This window comes from Lissotriton vulgaris, chromosome 5 (genome assembly GCF_964263255.1).
Source record: "Lissotriton vulgaris chromosome 5, aLisVul1.2, whole genome shotgun sequence".
In the NCBI taxonomy this organism is placed as follows: Eukaryota; Metazoa; Chordata; class Amphibia; order Caudata; family Salamandridae; genus Lissotriton; species Lissotriton vulgaris.
Window position 1 is genome coordinate 275,047,582 of NC_141693.1, and position 21,301 is coordinate 275,068,882.

Genomic DNA, 21,301 nt, shown 5'->3' on the forward strand with positions numbered 1-21,301 from the left:
GACATTAAAAACATATTGAGCTTATCATTGTTTTTATTCAAGAGTTATACACCAGTGACATCTGTTTTCTTTCTCCGTTTCTGGTGAAGGTATTTCCCAGTGGCGGTTCCTCCGCAATGGCGGAGGAGCGTCGCTCCATTGCCTTGCTCAGAGCCAGCAAATGAAAAATAAAACTATGTTCTTTCATCGTTTTATTTTGCATTTGCCAGCTCTGAGCCAGTGCTGTAGGGAGGAGCGGGGCCAAGGCATGGGAGGGGGGAGGAGGAGTGCTACGTGCACTCCCTAAGTGCTCATGTGTGTTTGGCCAGCCGTCTCAGGCCGACCAAAACACATATGCGCACTTAGGTTGTCTCCAGCCCAGCTGCACTGAGCAACCGGGCTGGAGAAACCCCACAGACTCCCTGGCCTGAGCAGAGCATCTTCCTAGCCCGTTCAGGCCAATCCCTATGTTGCTCCGCAGCACAGGGATTGGATGGGAGTCTGTCCATGGGGCTACTGGAAGAGGAGAGGCGGTGCGACACGACGCTGGAGGCGGCCGGCAGCTAAAGGTACGTTAAAAAAAAAATATAGTATTTCTAACCCCCGCGACCCCTCCTCCGTTCCATCCATCCACCCTACCGCCCTTTCACTTTATGTTGTATATCTGGCTACTCAACAGTGCTACAACACTGGGTTAAAAGAACTGTAGTGACATGGACAGGCTGGGTTGTCCAGTGTGTAAGGAAACAAGAGGATGCAGTGACTTTGTGTGTCAGTATGCAAGGGCTGAGTCAGTATGCTGAGGAATGTAGTGTATGGAAGCTGAGAGAATGTGATTATGTATGGAAAGTTGGAGCATGTGCTGGGCCCAGCCCAAAAGTGGAGAACAGCTGGAGGGAGACTAGAGCCGAACATGGATTTCAGAATTTACCACCTACCTAAGGTGGCACCAGACTCATACCTGAACACCATACCCACCAATTACATAATAAAGATATAGATAGGGGGAACAGAACGTGGTACTCATGGTGGTCAGATAAAGTCTGGACCCTCAGAGGAAACTGGAGTATAGTTTGCCTATATACACACAAGGACCCTCAGAATCTTCGAGATTCTGGCACAAAGAAGAAGCGAACCTGTGAACCAATCTGCTCAACATCTACCTAGACAAGCAGTCATAGGTGACCTTCCAAGCGAAGCTCAGGGATGCTTCTCAACTCCACTGACGGTGTGATGGGACATGCTATATAGAAGTAAGTGTTTACCAGGAAAAGTAAGGCAAGCAAACATTGGCACAACCAGGGTGTGTTTTCCAGGCAGAAACAGCCCTCAGTTTTCCAACACTTGGAGACTGGTCTTGGACAGCTCTCTGCTGCTCTCTGAGGAAGGATAGAGAGCTTCCTCGTGGTTTGGATATTTATGTTTGGTCTCCTTGGGCTGGCTGTGTGCTGCACATAGGCATCGCAGGTAGCAGCAGGCCAGGCATGAAGATGTTTAGGAGTTCACATGCTTAAGCACAGTGTTAAGGAAATAAGCAGTATTCAGTTTCCTGTTTAGGAAGCCCCACAGCTGGGTCCACGGTGATCTAAGTCAACCTGTTCTTCAATTCAGTTATCAACAATCCTTGGCTGTTGTCAGAAGCGAATCTACTAACTACGCATCTTTACAGTTTAAACATCTCACAGTATTTACCATACATATGGAACCTCATGCATCCATTCTAAACCAATCCAACATCATTTACCATGTCTATGCTAGCGACCGACAATTTTATTTAAATGAATCTCTCCACAACACACCAAACAGCGGTCACAAGTTCTCAACGAGATTCAGTACTGGATGTCAAACTACCATTTGAAGAGAAAAGCTAAAAACAGAATTTCTGCTCAGCTCTTCTTCACACTACAATAAGCTGGATCAAAACACTCTTAGTAATTGATAGCACCCGATAGTGGTATCTCTCTTGAATTCATTATGGACAAACACCTCAACCTTTAGCGGTACACCAATATTCTTACTATTGGATTGCAATGCCAACTGAGATTGCTAAAAGCATTAAAGCGTCTAAGCATCTTGGTAGTTGTTGTTTAGTTTTTCACACAAAGTTTATATTATTTTTCAGCTAATGCCGTCTTTTGAAATCATATCTCTAGGCACCAGTGTTTAGGGATTACTCCCACATTGCTAGAGAATATTTACAGGTTGCTGGACATGCTGCCAACTTTCTCAGGTATAATCCCACTCATAGCATGCAGTTGTTCGTAAGCTCGTAAGCTTGGGGGCGGCTCATGACAGCCTTTTATTAGTAAAAGTTAGTTCTGGGTAGGAACGCACTCATTGCATGTAATAGTGCCATTAGCCCATAGCATCCTGTAGTTGAAGTTCAGTGAAGTACATGCTACTCCCACGTGTCACACAAGGATAAGCAAGGAACAGCTAGTAAGCAGTCTCACCACCATGTGGCAGGTAAAATGTCCTGGCACAATGGGTATGATGCAACAGCTCCACAATTAGCCACCTCAAAAACGGGTGTGAGGGGTGAAGTTGCCTCACACTTTGGTGCACTCTCTAATAGCACAGCTACACTTTTCTGATGAATAACATTGCTGAAAACACCCCAAAATGAACTTGCAGATTGTGGAGTTCACTAGATGAAACAGAAAGGTATAACCAGAGAAGAAACAAAGGGGGCATGGTGGCACAACTTAACAAACTCATATGTTGGACGTCTGTCTTGCTACAAAATAAAAATACTTTATATTGGTTCATGCAGTTAGCTTTTTAAGAATTATATATTTTCTTTAAAAAGTCAGGCCCAACGGTTTGTTTTATGAATAACAGACAAAGAAATTAAAATACAGGAATTGAGTGTTTGCAGTTTACTGTTTCCAAAACGAAGGACAAAAAGATTGGAAAAGGAGAAAGGTGCTTGAAATCACCTGTAGTTTTTCAGGATCCTCATCTTTTCATGAGACTCTAGATCAGGGCAGTGGCTTTGTAAGGTTTCTACCAGCTCAAAGGTCAGAGCGACCTTTGACCCTGCTCGCTCCCCACACTGCTGCACGGCTCTGTCTGCATTGTTTTTGCCTAATCTTGTATTTTTCCCCTGTGCCTAACTTAATTCTTGCCCAGACTTGTTTTTATTCCTCTGAGCCTGTACTTGCTTTCTTGCCCAGACTTGATTTTCTTCCTCTGTGCCTGTACTTGTTTTCTTGCCTAAACTTGTTTTTCCTTCCTGTGCCCAGTTCTCCTGCGGCCCGCCCCCCTGCGATCCATTCGCCGCCCCGCTACCGCCTCCCAGCTGCTCCTCCCTCCCACATACCCTCATATGGAGGCCACACGCAGCTGGTCTGCCGCTGGTGCACCTAAGGCAAGCCCGCATTCGTCCGTCCGCGCCTGGACCGCGCCCAGTGCCAGGACCCCGCGAAAGCCACGACGCCCGACACCGCTACGATGCCAGAACCCTCCACGCGCTCAACACCAGACGATCACACACCTTTTTCTGGGCTGCCCCGAAGCACACCCACGGAGCTTTCACCTTCCGGAACTGCAGCTTCACAAGCATCGCCCCACCAAGCTGCCGACCAGGAAAGAACCCTACCACCTCAGATGCATCCTTCTCAACACCCCCTCCGCCCGCAAACACGCCGTTGAACTCTGGGACCTACTCGACTCAACGTCGTCTTCCTGACAGGGACCTGGCTGAACCCCGCCTCGGCACCCGACATAGCCATAGCCATCCCGGAGGGCTACAAAATCACCCGCAGGGACCGCACCAACAGAGCAGAAGGAGGAATCGCATTCGTCCACAGGAACACTCTCAGAGTCTCGACCAACACCAACGACACCCTCAGCACCGCCAAACACCTGCACTTCCAGATCCACACCGACCCCAACACCACCCTCAGAGGGACCCTCATCTACAGACCCCCCCCGGACCCCGACCACAGTTAAGCGACTCCATCGCCGACTTCGTCAGCACACACGCCCTCGCCTCCACGGACTACATCATCCTTGGGGACCTGAACTTCCACCTCGAGAACAACAACGACACCAACTCCACCACCCTGATCGACAACCTAGCCAACCTCGGACTCAGCCAACTCGTCACAACACTCACCCAATCCGCTGGTCACACACTTGACCCCTTCTTCTCCGCAAGCCCCCACGTCTCCTTCAACCACACCACGAACTCCACTGGACCGACCATCGCTGCATCCACTTCACCTTAAAGAAACCCACCACTGCGCCCAACAGATGCCTGGCTGCTGCTGGAGCAAAGTCACCGAAGACCAGCTAACCACCACCCTCGCCCAGAGCCCACCCGCTGACCCCACCGACCCCCACACCGCTGCCCGCAACCTCAGACAGTGGATCAACGACTGTGCCAACACCCTTGCCCCGATCAAGAAACCCTCCAACAGTCACACCAACAAGAAAGCCAGCTGGTTCACTGAAGACCTCCAGGTCGCCAAGCAAACCTGCTGAAAGCTGGAGAAGATCTGGCTCCGTGAACGAACACCGGACAGCCACGCAGCCCACAAGAACGTCACCCACAGACAACATCACCTCATCAGATCCGCCAAAAGGGCCTCCTTCAAGGACTGCCTAGACAACAATGAGCACAACAGCAAAGAGCTCTTCAACATTGTGAAGGCTCCAATCCCAGCTCCAACACCAACGAAGTCCCAACCTCGCAAGACCTGTGCGACTCGCTGGCCACCTTCTTCCACCGCAAGATCGCAGACATCCACAACAGCTTTATCGCCACAACCGCCCCGACAACCACTGAGACCTCCGCCCCCACGATCACCATCTGCACCAATCGCCTGCTCTACTGGACCAACATCAACGACGACGACACCATCAAGATCATGAACACCATCCACTCCGGATCTCCGTCAGACCCATGCCCACACCACATCTTCAACAAAGCCAGAACAGCCATCGCACCCCATCTCCGGAAAGTCATCAACACCTCCTTCGAGACAGCAACCTTCCCGGAGAGATGGAAGCACGCCGAGATCAACACCTTACTCAAGAAACCCAAGGCGGACCCCAAAGACCTAAAGAACTTCAGGCCCATCTCCCTACTCCTGTTCCCGGCAAAGGTCATGGAGAAGACCATCAACGAACAACTGACCCGCTACCTCGAGGAGAACAACATATTGGACCCTTCCCAGTCCGGGTTCCGCAGCAACCACAGCACCAAGACTGCCCTCATCGCCGCCACCGATGACATCAAGTCCCTGCTGGACAACGGAGGAACGACGACCCTCATCCTCCGGGACCTGTCAGCCGCCTTCGACATGGTCTGCCACCGCACACTACGTACACGCCTTCATAACGCCGGGATCCAAGAGAAGGCCCTGGACTGGACCACCTCCTTCCTCTCCGGCAGAACACAGAGCGTCTGCCTTTCCCCCTTCCACTCCAAAGCCACCGAGATCATCTGCGGCGTACCCCAGGGCTCATCCCTCAGCCCAACTCTGTTTAACATCTACATGGCACCACTCGCCTACGTCGCCCGTCGGCATGACCTCAACATCATCTCCTATGCCGATGACACCCAGCTGATCCTCTACCTCACCAAGGACCTCCACACCGCCAAAACCAACCTTCACGAAGGAATGAAGGCCGTCGCTGAATGGATGAGGAACAGCAGACTGAAGCAGAACTCCAACAAGACGGAGGTCTTCATCCTCGGATCCACCCCTTCGGCCTAAGACGACTCCTGGTGGGCGACCGCACTGGGAACCGCCCCAACACCCACCGACCACGCACACAACCCGGGGGTCATCCTCGACTTCACCCTCTCCATGACTAAACAGGTCAACGCCGTCTCCTCCTCCTGCTTCAACACCCTCCGCATGCTCCGTAGGATCTACAAGTGGATCCCCACTGAAATGAGAAGAACGGTTACCCAGGCCCTCGTCAGCAGCAGGTTGGACTACGGAAACGCCCTCTAGGCAGGAGCCTAGGCCAAACTCCTGAGACGGCTCCAATGCATCCAGAACGCCTTTGCACGCCTGTCCTCGCCAACCCTGGCCGCAGCCACATCACACCCCACCCGAGAGACCTGCACTGGCTCCCGGTCAACAAGAGGATAACCTTCAAGCTCCTCACCCACGCACACAAGGCACTCCACAATACCGAACCAACATACCTCAACAGACGACTCAGCTTCTACACCCCCCACCTGCCAGCTCGGCTCTGCCGACCTCACCCTCGCCACAGCCCCCCGCTTCTGAAGAGCGACCTACGGCGACAGATCGTTCTCCCACCTCGCCGCCAAGACCTGGAACACCCTCTCCATCCACCTACGGCAGACCCAAGACCCGCTGACCTTCAAAAAAACCCTCAAGACCTGGTTTTTCGAGCAGTAGCAGCATTCCCCACCCCAGCGCCTTGAGACCTTCATGGGAGAGTAGTGCGCTTTACAAATGATTTGATTGATTTAAAAACGCATTCATGTTTCTCCAAAACCAACCATATATTCAAAGTATTCTTACTGTGGTCTTTCCAGGATAGATTATTGTAATCTACTCTATCTTGACCTTCCGGACACTTCTCTGTATGTTCAGTACTATGTGAAGTGTAGAGAATTGTGAGTGGAAGGGTCAGGGGTGAGTGAAAACTGTGTGTTAAAAGGCTCTTAAGGACGAATTTGTTTTAATATACCTTTGGAGCTGATACTATTAATTGACGGAGCCGCTGGATTGTGTTATCGAAGCGAAAGATTGCCTGGAGCAAAATCTGATTGTAGGTACCCTTCCCACCCATTCTAAAGGCTCATGGGGCAATGTCTCCACAAAAACAAATTATCGCATAGAATACCTAATGGGTACCGTATCTTGTGCATGATTATGTGCCTTTTCCACTCAATATAATCACTTGTATATATTTATCACTTCACTGATTTTCCTACTATACCAACTGTCAGACCTCGAACCCCCCCCCCCCCCTCCCCCTCTGTACCCACCTCCGAGGTGCAGAACCGGTAAACCCACGAAGTCCCGAGGCAGCCGGCGGTAGAACTACACTTCCCGGCATGCCGTACTATGCGGCGCACAGGAGACGCAGAGTCAGGTGCTCACCTGGAAACAAAACAGCCTCGGAGACCAGCAGCGGCGCCGTTTATTCAGCGGATCATGGAGTCTTCGGTGTGAGCGTCTTCTGGTAGCGGTAAGCTGGGTTTGGAGCTTCTCTTCCCTCATTGTTGTGGGGGAGAAGCCTGTTTTGTATTGAACACGCAAGCTGCGTGTTGAAAAGGACTTCCCAGAACTTTTGGTGATCTTGTTCAAGTTTATGACACGCAGGCAGCGTGTGTGTAAGGAACTTCACGAGCTCTCTCTAGGCTTAGGGAGAAAGGACTCAAGGCTCGGGGGAATAACATTGCGTTGTATAAAGGCGAGGTGAGGTTGCAAGATGGATTGCCACCTTGCTTTTGAGCAGAGTTGCACGCAGGCTGCGTGTGTTTAAGGATCTTCACAAGCTCTCTCTCTCTCAGCTGAATGGACTCAAGGCTTGAGGGGAAAACATTGCTTTGTAGAAGAGCGTGGTGAGGTTGCAAGAAGGATTGCCACCTTGCCCTTGATCAGAGTTGCATGCAGTAGCAACAAGTGCATAAGGGACACTGAGTCTCGGTGACTATGTACACAGTAAACAGCGTTAAGGAGTGATTAACATTGTTTGCTGATTTTTCTGTTTGTTTCCACAACCCTGTTTTGCTTTATTTTTACATGCAGGAGAACCGAGAGAGGGGTACCATAAGTAAGGGGTCCTGTGCTGTAAGGTGAGCAGTTCTGAGAAGGTATGCATGAATGTATATGAATGAGTTTCGTAGTCTTTAATCACATTAGGGTTTCATACTGGTTCCCTTTGTCTTCTCTACAGCGAAACAGAATCCCTGGTATTGCCTCAAGTCTCCTCTCCTCGCATTTAATCCCTAACAAATTCCCCCCTCAGGTAGGAAGGAAAGGTTACGTCACTGATTAGTATTTATAGAAGAAGGACGTTAGAGTCAGCGGGTATGGGGGGACTTTCTTCTAATGGTTTATTCGTTTGTCGTTTCAGATCTCCCTCCCTGCTGTTCCCTTCCTTTCCTTCCTTGGGGGAATTACCTTTATGGTCTGTGCATACTTCAGACGTTGGGGTGGTTCTTCGAGGGAAGGTAGAGGTCTTGCAGCACAGCTCCGAAGAGATAGGGGCGGAGCCTGACAGAATAATCGGCCCAAGCAGTATCTTTCTTCTCGGCTGTGTTGGAAGACGCCATGACAACGTTAGATGATGTTATGGCTGCACTGGCGCAGGTTCAAGCTGAACTTGCAACATCCAATAGAGAAGTGGCGGCTGCCCGAGCAGAAAACGCCCAATTAAAAGTCAGAATGGACAGAACCCCATCACCTCAGGCTATGGGAGGGGGGAGTCAAGTTCCAGCAACCACAGTTACAGTGGAAATGCCAGCTCAAATTCCCTTAGCCCCACCGGAACGCTTTTACGGGGACAACAGTAAAGTACAGGTATTCATTACACAGGTGATGTTACACTTTATGTGCAAACCAAAGATGTTTGCCACAAATCAGGCGAGAGTCGCGTTTTTGATATCACATTTAGGGGGTGAGGCCGCCCAATGGGCAGTCCCTATTGTACGAAGGGATGACCTGTTACTATATGCTTGGGATGACTTTCGTGCGGCTTTTGAGAAAACCTTTGACAGGAGGGCTGAGACTTTTTCTGCTGATAGGGACCTGCTTAAGCTAAAACAAGGCAGTTCGGATCTGGTGACGTATCTGAACAACTTCCGACGTTTGGTGGCCGAAACAGAGTGGCCTGAAAACAAACAATCCGCTCTTTTTTATCAAGGCCTGAATGACGACCTTAAGGATGTTTTGGCTCAAATTGACCCTCAGCCTCAAACCTGCACCGCGCTCATTGAACTTACGTTACGCTTGGATCACAGGCTGAAAGAGCGAAAGGGGGATCACAAGACTAAAGAAAAAACAGTGTTACCTTACGAACATTCGGGGCACGGAGACAAAACGGCCTCGACATCAGAAGCGATGGATATAGGGGCAGTGCGTGCATCGTTAACACTTAGTGAGAAGAACTATCGTCGGAAGCAGGGTCTTTGCCTATACTGTGGGAAAAAAGGACATTTCCTGAGAGAATGTCCGGTGAAACCCAAACCTGGCAGAGGCAGAGGTGGACCAGTAGCAGCAGGTACTACTACCACGGAGTCGGAAAACTACAAAGCTTGAAGGCGAGCGGAGGGGAACCGTCAAGCAGAATAACTATCCCTTCTATCACCCCAGAAATAAACTCAGAACAGACACATCTGTTTCTGCACATGTCTATCGTGATAGCATCTAAGAAAAGAAACATCAGAACCATGGTTGACTCAGGTGCTACTGGGTGTTTTATGGATTTCGCGGAAGCAGAGCGCCTCGGGGTGTTGTTGATTACAAAAGAACATCCAGAAACGGTTTATGCCGTAGACGGCAAAGAGCTGAAAGCGGGACCCATACGGTATCACACTCCCAACTATGTTTTGTCTTACCAAGAAATGCATCATGAGGAAATATCCTTTAATATCATAGAGACGCCTCAATATAGCATCATCTTGGGTCTTCCGTGGTTGAAGAAGCATGAACCACAAATCCAATGGAACTCCGGCGCGGTGTTTTTTCAATCCGCATTCTGTAAAGAACATTGTAGTCAAGAAAGGCTCAACCCCTCAGGAGCTTTGGCTTTGGTGCTACATGTTGCTACTGCAGCAGAAAAAGAAGTATCTCTTCCTTCTTGTTATACGGAATATGGGGAGGTGTTCAGCAACGTGAAGGCTGAAAAACTCCCTCCTCATCGTTCATATGACTGCCGGATTGACCTTATTCCCGGTTCTGTGGTGCCCAATGGCAGGATATACGCCCTTACCCTACCAGAAAATGAGGTTCTACGAGCTTATCTGGATAAATATTTGGCCCTTGGATTCATCAGGCCTTCAAGGTCCCCCGCTGCTTCACCACTGTTTTTTATTCCGAAAGCGAATGGCGAGAAAAGATGCTGTATCGACTACAGAGCATTGAATGCCATCACGGTCAAAAATCAATACCCGTTACCCTTGATACCGGTCCTGTTGGAGCAAGTGCGATCAGCCACTGTGTACACAAAGTTAGGCTTGAGAGGGGCATATCATCTCGTGCGAATTCGACATGGGGACGAGTGGAAGACAGCATTTAAAACGAGATATGGGCTCTATGAGTACCTCGTAATGCCCTTTGGATTATGCAATGCCCCGGCGGCATTTCAATTCTTGTTAAACGAAGTATTACGAGACTACTTGGACCGTCATGTTGGACAAGTGATGGCAGAGAGAAAAGTCAAGGCTATCACGGACTGGCCACGGCCCAGTACCGTTAAGGATATTCAGTGTCTGATGGGGTTCGCGAATTTCTATAGGAGATTCATCCGAAACTTTTCTAAACTGGTGACCCCTTTGACCCGCCTTACAAGGAAGGATGTTCCCTTTGTTTGGGACCAGGAGGCGCAACAGTCATTCGAACAGTTAAAAATCTCCTTCTCTTCTGCACCGATTTTGATTCATGCCAACCCTGATTTGCCATTCATTGTCGAGGCGGACGCTTCGGAATACGCAATTGGCGCAGTTCTTTCCCAACGGAAAGAAACCACTGGAGCATTGCACCCTATTGCCTTTATGTCTCGGAAATTGAGTGTGGCTGAATGTAATTATACCATCGCCGAAAAAGAACTGTTGGCCATAAGGGATGCCTTCTTGGAGTGGAGACATTGGTTGCTGGGTGCAAGGCAGATGGTTACAGTATATACAGATCATCGGAATCTGCAGTTCATGTGGGACGCAAGACATCTTTCCCCACGTCAACTGCGTTAGATGTTGTTTTTTGAAGAATATAGGTTTGTTGTTACTTTTCGACCTGGTTCAAGCAACAAGAAAGCGGACGCATTAACACGCCAAGAACAACCCAATATGCATACCTTCACCCCTGATCGGGCAATCATCCCTCCTGCTCAAGTGGTTGGGGCGACTCAAACTCAGGCCTTTCTCACAGGAGTGAGTAAAGGAGTACAGACGTGTGTATGGAGGACCTGGATTCGCCATCACCCTGAATGGAGACTGAAACATGGAGTGCCCATGAGAGGAAATCAAGTATTAGTTCCCACGAAACCTCTGAGAAAACTAGCATACTCATGGTGTCATGACACCCCTTGTGCGGGACACATGGGATACGTAAAGACTTTGGAGAAGGTGATGAGACAGTTTTGGTGGCCTTCAGTGCGTCCTGATGTTCGACAATGGGTGAGCGAGTGTACGACGTGTGCACAAATGAAATCCGACAGACAACAGCCACAGGGATTACTACAGCCGTTGCCCACACCAGAACAGCCTTGGGAGCGGTTTTCAGTGGACTTCATAGTCGGCCTCCCCAAGGATCAGGGCAACACAGCCATCATCGTTGTCGTGGACTACCTTACGAAGATGGGTCACTTCGTGGCATGTAAGCAGGTCCCTACAGCTGGTCAGTTGGCTCATCTTCTTTTGGTTCACATTGTAAGGCTACACGGTCTCCCTCAAGATATAGTGTCTGACAGAGGGGCCCAGTTTACGGCCCGTTTCTGGAAGACCTGGTGTGCGGAACTGCAAATCGAGTCCTCTCTGTCCACCAGTTTTCATCCGCCGCAAACTGATGGGCAGACAGAGAGGTTAAACCAAACACTCAAGCAGTATTTGCGTTGTTATGTACGGGCTAATTCGGATGCTTGGGTGGATTGGTTGTGGGTAGCAGAGATCGCCTACAACAACACTCTGCATTCATCCACGCAACATACACCCTTCTTTTGCACATATGGGCATCACCCCAGATTCACTCCCCTGCTGCTACCCAGTACGTGCAGTAAACTACCCGATGTGAAAGAAAGATTATTGCCCGTACGCAAGGTCCTACTTGAGGCTCGCAAGAACCTGGTTCAGGCCAAGACTAAATACAAAAAGCAAGCCGATAAGCACCGTAGGCCGAGCCCTGTGTATAAATGTGGTGATTTGGTATGGTTGTCCACGAAACACATCCGGTTTAGAAAACATAGCGTGTTCAATCCTAAATTCATAGGACCCTACAGGGTTGTGAGACACGTCAATCCCGTGGCGGTGCAATTACGACTGACAGCACATCTCCGGATTCATCCGGTATTTCATGTCTCGCTGTTGAAGCCATCTCTATGCCCCCGTCGTCGGGCGCCCATGCCTATTTGGGTACAGCAGGATAGGGAGTATGAAGTAGAGGGTTCTGGACTCCAGGAGGGTGAGAGGGCGCTTGCAATACTTGTTATCCTGGAAGGGTTACGGTCCGGAGGAAAACTTGTGGGAGCCTGCTGAGGCGGTTCATGCCCCGCGGCTGGTGGCAAGGTTCCATGCCGCTTACCCGGACAAGCCTGTGTAGGTTCGGGACCTTTTGGAAGGGGGATGTACTGTCAGACCTCGAACCCCCCCTTCCCCCTCTGTACCCACCTCTGAGGCGCAGAACCGGTAAACCCACGAAGTCCCTAGGCAGCCGACGGTAGAACTACACTTCCTGGCATGCCATACTATGCGGCGCACAGGAGACGCAGAGTCAGGTGCTCACCCGGAAACAAAACAGCCTCGGAGACCAGCAGCGGCGCCGATTATTCAGCGGATCACGGAGTCTTCGTGTGAGCGTCTTCTGGTAGCGGTAAGCTGGGTTTGGAGCTTCTCTTCCCTCATTGTTGTGGGGGAGAAGCCTGTTTTGTATTGAACACGTAAGCTGCGTGTTGAAAAGGACTTCCCAGAACTTTTGGTGATCTTGTTCAAGTTTATGACACGCAGGCAGCGTGTGTGTAAGGAACTTCACGAGCTCTCTCTAGGCTTAGGGAGAAAGGACTCAAGGCTCGGGGGAATAACATTGCGTTGTATAACGGCGAGGTGAGGTTGCAAGACGGATTGCCACCTTGCTTTTGAGCAGAGTTGCACGCAGGCTGCGTGTGTTTAAGGATCTTCACGAGCTCTCTCTCTCTCAGCTGAATGGACTCAAGGCTTGAGGGGAAAACATTGCTTTGTAGAAGAGCATGGTGAGGTTGCAAGAAGGATTGCCACCTTGCCCTTGATCAGAGTTGCATGCAGTAGCAACAAGTGCATAAGGGACACAGTCTCGGTGACTATGTACACAGTAAACAGCGTTAAGGAGTGATTAACATTGTTTACTGATTTTTCGGTTTGTTTCCACAACCCTGTTTTGCTTTATTTTTACATGCAGGAGAACCGAGAGAGGGGTACCATAAGTAAGGGGTCCTGTGCTGTAAGGTGAGCAGTTCTGAGAAGGTATGCATGAATGTGTATGAATGAGTTTCGTAGTCTTTAATCACATTAGGATTTCTAATTTCTAATTTAATTTCTAATTTAAAACACTTGTAAAGCGCGGCGTACACCTTGCGGTTTCTTGGCGCTGGAGGTTCAGTAACTGAGGGAGAAAAGACCATGGAGGGGTGGAATAAGTATTAGGCGGGGAAAGCCTGGCTGAAGAGGAGAGTTTTCAGGTCTCTACGGAAGGAGAGATACTGAGTGGCAGAACGGAGATTGTCTGGAAGAGAGTTCCAGAAAGTAGGGGCCAGAGTTGAAAAGTTAGAACCGCCCCACTTTTTGCGTGAGAAGCGGGGAATCTGGAGAAGGGACTTGGAGGAAGACCGGAGATTTCTAGCGGGGACATAGGGTTTAATTAGTGAGGCGATGAAAGCGGGGCAGTGCCCTGACGGGCCTGAAAGACCATGCATCCGATCTTGAAAAGGGAGCGTTGTTTCACGGGGAGCCAGTGAAGCTCTTTTAGAAGGGGGGTGGAGTGGTGATAGCGTGGAAGGCCGTATATCAGCCTGGCCGCCTGGTTCTGGATGGTTTGGAGTCTATGCAGGCTGTACGCTGGAATGCCATGATAGAGGGCGTTGGCGTAGTCCAATCGTGAGATTACCAGGGCGGCTATGATGATCTTAAGTGCCTGGGGGGAGAAGAAGCGGGAGACAGAGCGGATAGTTCGAAGAGTGAGGAAACAGGAGGAAACCACGGAACCGATTTGTGAGTGAAGAGTGAGCTGATTATTCATTTTAACACCCAGTGTTTTGACCATGGTGGAGGGAGATGGTGCCGGGCCAAGAGAGGGGGGCCAGAAAAGAGAGTTCCAGGGGCTGGATGAACCACCAGTGAGAACCAGTTCGGTTTTGTCAGGGTTCAGTTTAAGATGGTTGTGGTTCATCCAGTCCCTGATGAATGTCATAGTTGACTGGAAATTAGAGACCGAGAGAGGAGAGGGGGACAGATCAAAGATGAGCTGGAGGTCATCCGCGTAGTTGTAAACAGTGACCTCCAGCTGCTGAAGTGCATAGATAAGAGGAAAGATATAGAGATTAAAGAGTAAGGGAGAGAGAGAGGAGCCCTGGGGAACACCGCAGGTGACAGGGAGAGGGGTGGAGGTGAAGTCGCCTAGTCGGACCGCCTGAGTGCGGTCCCTCAGAAAGGAGGAGAGCCAGACCAAAGCTGATCCCCCGATGCCGGCCGCCTTGACACGGGCAAGTAAGATGGTATGGTCCACCGTGTCAAAGGCGGCGGAGAGATCGAGGAGGATCAGTGCCTGGTGGTTGTTGTCATCCATACCCTTTCTGAGGTTGTCTAGGACTGAAACTACGACCGATTCGGTCGAATGCCTGGGGCGGAATCCTGCCTGACGAGAGGCCAGCCCGCCATTCGCCTCGATGTGAGCGCTCAGTACCGCGGTGACATGGCGTTCCATCACCTTGCCCAGGAAGGGCAGCAGGGAGATGGGGCGAAAGTTAGCCGAGATGGAAGGGTCCGCGCCGGGTTTCTTCAGCAGGGGCACTATGGTGGCGGCCTTTAGTGCAGGGGTCACAACACCCTGAGCCAAGGAGCTGTTAAGGAAGGCGATAGGGGGATCAGGGCAGCTAGAGTAGATTTGCTGTAAGATGCGTGCGGGGCAGACGTCCACCGGAGACCCCGACTTTACTTTGGGGAGTATTGCCAGAAAAGATTCCTGAGTAAGGGGAGGGATGAGGGTGAGAGGGTTTTGGACAGTGGGGGGGGAAGGGTCAACAAAAGCAGACGAGGGTAATGGGATATTAGCCTTGATAGTTGTGATTTTGTCCAGGAAGTAGTGATTGAGTTGATCGCAGAGGGGCTGGGAGGGAGGGATTTGGGACGAGGTTCTGTCAGAGAATGCCAGGTCATTCACAATGCCAAAGATTACCCTGGGTTTGTTGTCGGCAGACGTTATTTTCGTGGAGAAGTAGTCGGTTTTTGCAGCCAGGATTGCTGATTTATATTTAGCCAGTGATGTAAGGAAGTGGGTTTTAGATGAGAGGCTATAATCTTTCCTCCACTGCCTCTCCGCCCGTCGGGTGCTCAGTTTGAGTTCTTTTAGGTGGTCGTTAAACCATCTATTGGAGTCCTTGAGTCGCCGGATGGAAATGCGACGTAGGGGAGCCACTGAGTCGCAACCTCCAGCCAGCCAGGTGTTAATGGCCTTGGCTTGAGAGGCAGATGATAGGCCAGAGAAGGAGGGAATGGAATTGCGGAGCAGGGAGGTCAAGGAAGGGAGATCCAGCCTATTCCAGTTCCGCGCCCAGGTGTTTTTGGCACGCGGGGTTTTGGAAAGTGGATTGTGGAGGATGGAGAAGGAGATGAGGGCATGGTCGGACCAGGGGCATGGAGAGACAGCCACCGAGGCCAATGGGAGGTTGAGAGACCAGACCATACTGGTTCCCTTTGTCTTCTCTACAGCGAAACAGAATCCCTGGTATTGCCTCAAGTCTCCTCTCCTCGCATTTAATCCCTAACAAATTCCCCCCTCAGGTAGGAAGGAAAGGTTACGTCACTGATTAGTATTTATAGAAGAAGGACGTTAGAGTCAGCGGGTATGGGGGCACTTTCTTCTAATGGTTTGTTCGTTTGTCGTTTCAGATCTCCCTCCCTGCTGTTCCCTTCCTTTCCTTCCTTGGGGGAATTACCTTTATGGTCTGTGCATACTTCAGAAGTTGGGGTGGATCTTCGAGGGAAGGTAGAGGTCTTGCAGCACAGCTCCGAAGAGATAGAGGCGGAGCCTGACACCAACATTGTTTCGATAGAGAATAGAAGGGATCTGTTTTTTGCCCTGAAGAAGCCTGTGACCTTCGAAACATGTTGACAAACACAGGAGGGATCGCTCAATAAAGCAGGACACTTCTGACCCACCCTTTTAATAGTACCAGCTCCAAAGTGATATTAAAATGTTTTCGTCCTTAAGAGCAAAGTACCTTTTAACACACAGTTTTCACTCGCCCCTGACCCTTCCACTCACAATTCTCTACACTTCACATAGTACTGAACATCAGTGCTCCCGTGTAGTTGTAGGTAGTAGCACGCCCCGTCCCGCAGCGAAGCGGGAAGACCCCCATGATGAAGCACGACACCAAGGGCCCTTTTGGTGTGTGAGGGGTATTTAAACAAACACTATGTTCTTCCAATCACTGTAGGAAACGCGCATGACCTGTGAGTACACTCTTCTTGGAACATTTTCTTTGGGGCGGATCCATATGTTTTTGGAACAATTCTAGAGGAGGACATATCCACCTCCAGTGCCCTCTAACGACACTGCCTCTTCACTCCCTCTCTTGTTTATATAGTAGCACCAAGATCACCTGATGTGTGGAAGAGACTGGGGAAGGAAAATGATTGTCAAGGGCGGGTGCCTGGGAGGGCATGTTGCTGTCTTTAACCCTACTGTCTTTTTTTTTGTTATTGGGCGTGTACCACATTATCTGGGGAGGTGTGGAGTTAGTTCAGGGCTCTTGGCGGAGGGCTGTCACCTTGGCCCAACGGTCTAAAACCGTTTCTGTAATAAAAGTATTTATGCTCTATGAAAATCATCCTGAGCTAATAATATTATTAGTGTTGTAATAATGCCCACAGCAGACAAGATTACCTTGGTGGCCACCCAATGCAAGATTTCCAGCAGTTGTCACCTCAGTGCAGGATTGCCAGCCATGATAACTTCAGTGCATCGGGCAGGGTTCCCAGAAGCAAAATAAACAAGCATTTGTAATGCAATAGATCTCGTGTTAGTTAAATGCAGAGCTAAGGGCTTTGCAAATGGAAAAAATAAACGCGCCATCCGTCTGCTTTTGTTTTTTTATTTATTGACTTTTGCAGCAATGGCGGCACGCCGCACTTTAGCTTTAGATGTTTAAAGCTAAAGCGAGGCGTGCCGCCATTGCTACGAAACTCAATAAATTGAAAAAGAAAGTTGTGTGTCCGGCTTTTTTTCTGTTTATACAATCTCGCACACAACGCTTTAGCTTTAGATGTTCAAAGCTAAAGTGCAGCGTGGTACCATCGCAATAAAAGTAAATAAATGGAAAAGACATGTGGTGTCCACCCGCCTTTGTTTTTTTAATTGATTTACTTTGGTAGCAATGGCGGCATGTCGCGCTTTAGCTTCTGATGTTTAAAGCTAAAGTGCGGCGTGCCACCATTGCTATAAAAGTAAATGAAGTGCATGCAGGTCAGCAGCAGTGCAGTAAGGAGGGCAGCAATGACAGGGGGGAGCGGATGTGAGCGAGGAGGCTACAGATGGCCAACCAAAAAAAAAGCAATTGGTGATGTCCGCTGGGAGGGAACAAAGCAGACAAAGGCTGGACATATGAACAGTATTAACCAACCAGAGTAAATTACTTTAGTCTCTATCGGGCTCTGTTTTGTGCTCTGGCACAGGCGGTCCATTTTTTTCTGGACTGCAGTGACAGCAGGCACATCATTGTGCACGTGCTCACTTCTCACTAGTGGGGAAGTTACGGCATGATGTCATGCCAGTTGAGCGTCGTAGGAGATGGGAAGTCCTTTAAAGAGAGTCATTTTCTCTCTGGGTTTTCCTTCTCTTTTTGAAACTCAGGAGCAACAAAATTGTTGTGGTGTCACCAGGGCTTTAAGGGAAAGCTTTTTCAATGTTTTATACAAGCCATAGTTGCTGTTAATTTATCTTATGCAAATAATAACCACTGACAAAGCCAATAGTCTTGACTTGTAGCAGGAATGGTATTACTTGTTGTATCATATATCTGGATGCAATGACAGAAACAGCAAAATACAAGTCGGGCGGCACAGTATACTAACAACAGATTTTTAGCTTTCGTGCTTTTAAGCCACGCCCTTAATTACATTGGCCAACCCCCTTTGAGAGGCCCCCCGTTTTTTCATCCCACTCAAGTCCTGCCTACACTATCCTTCTCAATCCAAACAACAGACTAATATATCCACCGCTTATATTACTTCATATTTCACTATACTAATTCACCACCAAACCTTTATGATAAGAGACGTGCATGCTACTAGATGGAAATGAGCTTCAACACCTCAACAGGGGTAGCAAGCACTATATAAATGCAAACCTTATCCCTCCACTATCCTTCTCAATCCAAATAACAGACTAACAAATCACCACTCAAATTAATTTCATATTTCAACTAGACTAATTCACCACTAATCCTTTATGGGTTCCAGAGTGGTATGCTGCTTGCCGAAAAAGCACTTAAACACCTCATCAAAGCGCTATATAAATGCAAACCTTTTCCCTCTTCTATGCCTCCACTATCCTTCTCAATCCAAATAACTGACTAACATATCCAACACTCAAATTCATATTTCACCATACTAATTCACCACTAATCTTTTACGGGTTCCCAAGTAGCGTGCTACTCATCGAAAAAGCGCTTTGACGCCTCATTAGGGGTAGTAAGTGCTATATAAGTGCAATTACAATACAATGTGTGTTTACTATTTCATTACAACATAAACATTTTTGCGTTTTGTTTCTCATCACTGTTTCCAGCTGTCCTTGGCAACAGCTGCAGTCATACTCACCAGCTTCGCACCTATCCAGAGTTACTTTAAAAGGCGCAGGTCTTAGCAGCTATCAAGCAAGTGAGGCAATGAAGAACAAGAGAAAAGAAGAAGTCTGCTATCGACAGGTGGCAGGACTGATAGAAGCAGCCCAGCCATTGGAACAGAGTGCTGGTGTTGATGCTCCAAAGTGTGCTACAGATGCGTCCAACTGGTAAGCACCACAACTTTTAAAACCCCATAACTAACTATACATGCAGCACTCTTCCCCACCTCCTAACACACATGCGCTCGCTTTTTTTTTGTTTTACTCCAAACTGTTTCAACGTGGCTTACACCCGACTTAACAACTCCGAATCTGCTTCACATTCATTTTTGTTGTGCACCCCAATTTCCAGGAAAGCTGACCCTAGCAATTTCTCGCTGAAGTAAAGCGCTAGACTCGAAATAATGATCCATCACTTGCAGCACGTGACACAAATGCAGGCCTACAGGACACTCCTTGTAGCACGGCCCATATCTCAAATACCGCTCCAACCACACTACAGCCACTTTACCTGCTGCACCACAATCTCCATCCCCTGTATTTCATATTAGTACATCCATGAAGCTCTTTTCACAGACCCAGCTACATACAAATCGCATTATCTGCTACATCCCACCTCACACCACTATGTTGATACTATCCCAGCAACTATCTCACCCTCCCGAATTCCACACTTCCCCTCTTACCCTGGCTCCTGACAGCCCTCTTGTCAGCTGGCAAGTCTTTGAGCCAGCACGAGCTCCCTTTTCCGCATACGTCATAACTGACCGTTCACGTGCTTCTCTATGGACTTCCTAAATACAAAGCATTGACTGTGCTTCTAGTCCAGCGCTACAGCCTCCCGTCGAGCCTGCACAGGGAGAGAGGCGGGGTTTAAACCGAACACCTACTGGCAGATAAACAACCGACACGGTTCACGCAAATCATATTAATTGGCGAATCAGATGAAAGCCGAGTGGTTACCTAATGGAAACAGAGAAGGGACAAGAGCGCAACTTAACGGAAAGAGAGCCTGCATCAGGAGCTCCATGGAAACAACCCTAATATTAGCTCCACGGAAGCAAGACACGAGACTCACCAGCAAAGAGAAGAAAAGCATTGGCAAAGTCAACAGGTCTTGCTTTTGGGAACTATTTGCTTTGTCACTTATTTTTAGCGATGCTGTGCAGCATGCCTAAAGAGGAAATCAAATAAAGGTCGATGACACAACTGCAGCAGCAGTGCCATTTTATAGGCACATTCACCAAAAACAAGCATTTGCAAGGCCAATAGGTCTCGCCTATGAAAGATCTGTTGGCTTTGGTGCAATGGAGTAGCATTGTGTGGTGCAGCATTGTGTGCCGTAGAGTGGCATTTTGAGGAGTGAATTGAAGTGATATTTGGTTGAGCGGAGTAGCCAGAGTTGGATTGGTAACACAGGCACTCGGGCAATGCCCGAGGGGCCGGTGTCCAGTTCCAGCTGTGGGGCTGCTTTTTTGGGCAGCCTGAGTGGCTGATTTGGGCGGTTTTTGCCTTGTTTGATGCAGCCAGCGGCCCAGTGGGTGCCTGAGTGGCCTTTCTGGAGGCAGATGGGCGCCCATTACCTCCTTTTTATCACCCGGCAGAGGTGTTACTCCCTTTCTCTGCTGGGCTGGCCCATTATGTATGCATATTGAGCAGGGGTCGGGGGCCTGAGCAAAAGAGGCCTCACTTGTTTTCAGGTGTGTTTCACCAGTGTAACTAATCCATGCATGTGTTTTTTTCACAGCTACCCTATTGTATTTATTTTTTTAATAAAATTTTGCCGAAGCAGTGTTTTGCAGAAAGGCAATATGCAAATGTGGGCCACTTTATTTTAGCGTGCCCGGGCAGATTTTGAATACCAATCCAACCCTGGGAGTAGCACTGTGTGGAGTAGCATTGTGTGGAGTGGCATTGAGTGGAGTGGCATGGCATTGAGCGGAGTCCAGTGCTTCAAATGGGCTGGTTCTGTCTGTTACTGAGTGGGAGAGCTCCTGCCCATCTCAAGATAGATGTAAAATTTTCATTTGGAGAATACCAGCACTTCTCGGAAACAAGCAGGTGCTCCGGTACAGGGTACCTGCACTTCTATTTTTCCATTTCAAGCACTGGTGGAGTGGCATACTGCAAAGTACTTTAACTCCTTGGCAGGGGTAGTAAGTGCCATATAAATACAATTGATTGGGGTGATGTAGAAAGGAGTGGCACTGTGTGCTGAGGAGTGAAGTGGCACTGTGTGGTATAGACAGAGCAGGCCTTTGTTACGATAATGCCCTAGGCGGATAGAAATTTGGAGCCCATGCTAATGCTAGCAAATTAAATACAAATTAAATGAGGCAGCAGGGAGGCCCATT

At 49.1% G+C, this 21,301-nt stretch overlaps 1 protein-coding gene across 3 annotated transcripts in view; it reads right to left on the reverse strand.

The window, feature by feature from the left end:
- The window catches only part of H6PD (hexose-6-phosphate dehydrogenase/glucose 1-dehydrogenase), a 52,756-nt gene extending 32,998 nt beyond the window's left edge, over positions 1-19,758 (reverse strand). For 2 of the 3 annotated variants that reach the window (XM_086921396.1, XM_086921399.1), the window contains exon 1: positions 19,634-19,758. The gene's annotated coding sequence lies outside the window, so the exon portion shown is untranslated. The remainder of the gene's footprint in view (positions 1-19,633) is intronic. The other variant, XM_086921397.1, reaches the window with a different exon arrangement.
- Between the last annotated feature and the right edge of the window lie 1,543 nt (positions 19,759-21,301).